The sequence below is a fragment of the Rattus norvegicus genome, chromosome 2 (assembly GCF_021556685.1).
Source record: "Rattus norvegicus strain SHRSP/BbbUtx chromosome 2, alternate assembly SHRSP_T2T, whole genome shotgun sequence".
Lineage (NCBI taxonomy): Eukaryota > Metazoa > Chordata > Mammalia > Rodentia > Muridae > Rattus > Rattus norvegicus.
Window position 1 is genome coordinate 46947456 of NC_141535.1, and position 4460 is coordinate 46951915.

Genomic DNA, 4460 nt, shown 5'->3' on the forward strand with positions numbered 1-4460 from the left:
GTAGCCGGGAGGGCTTTTAATCAGAAAGACAAATGGATAGCTGGCAGTACATAAAACAAGAGGCCATGGCCTGGTCACACTTGTCTTTACAGTGTATGGTCCAGTTATTCCAAAAGTGGTGGGTCTCAAGGGCTAACACAGTGAACAGATTTGTTTCAAGGTCCCAGGGGCGTTGAGCTGTGGCCCTACCCACCTCTCTGACATCTCTCTTAAATGTTCCTGGTCCCTTTGTCAATTTCAAATTTTATTTCCAGCTCTGTTTGGAGTACTAAACAGGGTCAATCATTCAAACACAAAAGATCCAACAGGCCTTTACCCCAAGTCCTCATCCCCAAAAGCAAACAGCATAACCTTGTTACCAATTTGGGGGCATGTATGAAATAACCAACCACATATAAGCATTTGTTCTGTTTACTGGAATAGCATGACAGATATTTTCTGTCTCTTATTTCATTTAATTTTCTTTGGAAATTCTATCCTGACATAGATTCCGTATTTACTTGAGAGAAGGTTCATTACATGGGCCCTAAGGTGCTATGTAGATCAAGCTAAGTTAGAATTTAGCAATGCCCCAGCTCCTGGCTCTTTGAATGCCGAGATTACAGACACGCGGCATCGTTATCTTTTAAAATGACCGATACACAGGTTTTGGTACTTTAGACACTGTGGATGTGTATCATAGGATCACGTCAACATCAGCATATAAAGAGGTCAAATTTTCCGTGGATCCTAGGATAACAGCCATTAACATTTCAGAAAGCTCCATTTGCTCTGCAATCCCAGCTTACTTTCCTGAAGGCCTTGTGATTTATGCAGTCTATGAAGTTAAGCTCACACACCCTTAGACTTCACATTACTGCCTACCCACTCCAGCTAGCTTGGAAGAGAATTCCCAGACAGGCCAGGTGATATAAAAAATGATTTGAAATATTTTGATAACAAGTACTCAGAGGCAGTGTCAGTTTTAGGTTGAATCTGGTTTGCTAAATCCTTGACTGAACTTCAGTTTTGTTTTGTTAAGATTTTTGTTCCCAAGGGAACCATTTTAAGGAATAAGCTATTTCTTAAAACAGTCGGGTTGAACAAAAGTAGAACAAAAGTAACAAATTATCTGATCTAACCTGAGCTACACTAACACTGAACATCAGCCCTGGTTGCCTCCAAAGTGGCCCCAAGGCACCAAGAACTCAGCTTCCCCAAGAGAAGGCACTGACCAGCCCAACGCCTTCGTCTTGATAAGGTGAGAGCCAGGACACCGGGCAGGCAGCTCCTTTGGGTTTCAAGTACATACTGTTTGTAAGAGGTAGAAGAGTGACTCAATGGGACCACTATTAATTTGGCAAATCAAAGCAGAATTCTGAGCTGTCTTCCGCTTTCTTCTTGCCTAGAGCTATGGGACAACTCCCTAAAAACACTGGCACTTAGCTCTTAGAAAGCCAGGGGATCAGTACCCAAGGGTAAAGGATGAGTCGGACCCCAAACCCCATCATCAGTGCACGGCATCTGAGAGTGATGGGAGTCAGGTTTGCAGGATCAGGAGGCTGGGCTGGGCTCTGCAAGTGGGGCTGATGGAGGAAGGTTTTGTCCTGGACCAAGCAGGAACTCAAGCCTGCCTGGGACCCTGCTGGGAATTTCTTTTCCATGGCAGTATTGCCACTGTGTTCTCACTTTCCAAACCTTTCATGTCACTTTGGACCCTATAATTGGGGACCTTTGTTTTACCCCTTTTTCCACCTTTGTGCTCAGGGGTCATTTGCTATCCAGTTGGTGCTGTCTTTATTGAGGAGTCATTATATCCTCTTAAAAATGAGAAAACTAGCTCAGAAAAGCCCAAGGACGCACAACCAGCAGACACTGCAACACACGGTTGTCATCTATGAAGCTCGGATCGAGGATTATCCAAGAGAGTTATGAAAATAACTCACTGTCCAGAGCACATGAGGCCTATAGGCTGCAGATTACACACATACACTAGCTCAAGGTCATGTGATACTCATTACCTAATTCTGGAATCAATTATCACTTCCAATATCTGTTTAGAGAAAGACAATTGCAAAATGACTAAGGATTTTCCATGGTGGTCTGAATCAATAGGCTCCCAGTGTCATAAACTCTAAGGAGGTCTACTGAGCAAGACAAGGCAAGGATAGGTCAGCCAACTGCCTGAGGTCATATGGGGTGAGGAAGCTCGGAGTTGACCCAGGCCTCTGGCTCCAAAGTGTCATTCTTCTGATGTGCTGGCTCAGCTTGCACAATAGCCTGCAAACCCGGCAACCCTGAGGGCCTGAGAGTCATTTCCTGGAGTGTATGAAAATATGAAGCACAGGGAAAATAAAGACTGCAAGCTCAGAGTCCATTTCTCAATGGGCCAACGAAGCCACAAGGCAACAGGACACCCTCTCGAGTGTTTCAAGCCCTCTGGAACTTAACTTCACAGGACAATCAGTCTCGTCCTCAATATCTGCACGACTCAAATACTTTACCAGTGAGGATGGACTGACTGTTCTTGAAGACAGACAGCCACTATCATGTTTGGGAGCTCTAGGTCTACCACAAGAATGATGGCGTAGGGGCATTAAGGGATCTGTGCCTAGTTAGAACTTGTGGCCTCCAGGGCTATGGCCACAAACCAACCCCGATTGACTTCTCTCCACCTCAGAGGCCTGGGGTAGAGCCAAAAGGCCTGGCTTCCATGGTGGGGTTTTTCCTGAGTTCCTGTCCAGAGTATTGGTACAGCAGCATCTGTCCTTCTGTGCTCTTTCTTAGTAACCAGAACTTGACACCCAAGGACACTCTGCTGCTCCCACCTGTGTGACCAAGTAGTATTTGTCAGCATCTCTACCTGGGATCAAACATCTCAACCCATACTCAACCAACGCCATTCTTATGACACGACATCAATGAGCTCTAACAGGCTTCCGGTCTGTCAAGACTTCAGTCAGTTCTTTCCAGTAGTACAGAGCTCCATTCCACTCTCCCCAGCAAAGCAGACCTAGACGGTTCTTCTGCACCTTCAGGTCTCAGCCAAAGAATGCTAGGGTTCTTATCCACCCAGCATGGGGAAAGGAGGGTTAGAGAATGTTAAAGAGCAGAGATATGTAACCCAATAAAGCCAGTTAAAACAGGCTTCAGTCAGATCCCAGAATGAGTGTCAGGGGTAGCCCTTAGTTTGTGTGATCTCTGGGAAAAGACATAGGCCTCCCTAGGGTTTAACTCACACAGAAATGGCAATGGATGGACTCCTCCTCCTCAGAGGCTCACTGTGTGGACCATGAGATACAGTCCATGGTGAGAGAAGCCAATCACTTCCTGTCTTCCCTTGCAGGTTCTTTAAGAAAGGAAGGCTGGAAGGGCTGAGGTAGAGAGGGAAGGCAGGTTTGTAATGATGCAGAGATCACCTCACAATGCCCCAAAGGGAGCAAACGTAATCCCCGGGAACTCTGGCTCCTCGTGGGACGGCCCAGGTTCCTCCTTGTACACTGTTTGCTGGGTTTGGCAGGTTTGAGAACACCCCTTTCTTGTAACCACTGCAGACATTTTGTAAAGATTTCACTTCAACACCTACTGTGTGTTTGGGGTTGGATCCAAGTTAACTATCATCTCAAAGATCTCCGTTTACTGACATAAATACCGAGTGAGACCACCTGAATGGTGCAGGGCTTGACGTTAATCCCGTCAGAGTTCCACAGATCGTGCAAGTGGCCAGTACAGCCGGAAGCCGACGGAAAGCACGTGTCTCCTGTTAGAGAACGCTTCCTTGGTGAAAGAAGAAACACATTTGACTGAAGCTGAGGACGAAGCAACCTTTGTTTATTTTTGGAAAGATAAACGCGTCTGGCCCACACTACTCATGCATTCTGAAGGAAGTGGACATCATTCGACATTTCTCATCTCAAATAAATAATACCCAGTTTGACTAACTTTGTTAACCAGAGATAAAGTTGAAAGGAGAAAAGCAGATAACGCCCAGGACGTTAAAGGCTCAGAGGGAGGATTTGATTCAGAGAGAATTAAAGCTCCTGGATGGAGGAACTTAGTAGACACTGAGCACGTGAAGGTGTACATAGAAACACTATGTGTTCACTTTGACAAACTGAAACGTCTTTCAGGTTCTTAGTTATGAGAACAGCAACAAAATACGAGTCAGTTAAAAGCCAGCATTTGAGGGTCTGCTATATTACAGCACCAGGGAAGCCTGAGAAACTCTCGTCTGCCAATGGGCTGTGATGTTTCACTTTCAAATGTGCTTCCCCATTCAGGGTGTGATCTGTGCCTTTGGACACAGCTACCTAGAAAACCGCATAGGTGTACAACCAGTCTCACTGCACCATGCCTACCACCCATAATCAGCTCTCTGCCTGCAATTCAAAGGTAAGACCAGGTTCAGGGCCACCTACCCTTGTGTTATACACAGTTACATAGCAAAACTACAAGGTCTGGAAATAAAGACAAGTGATGTC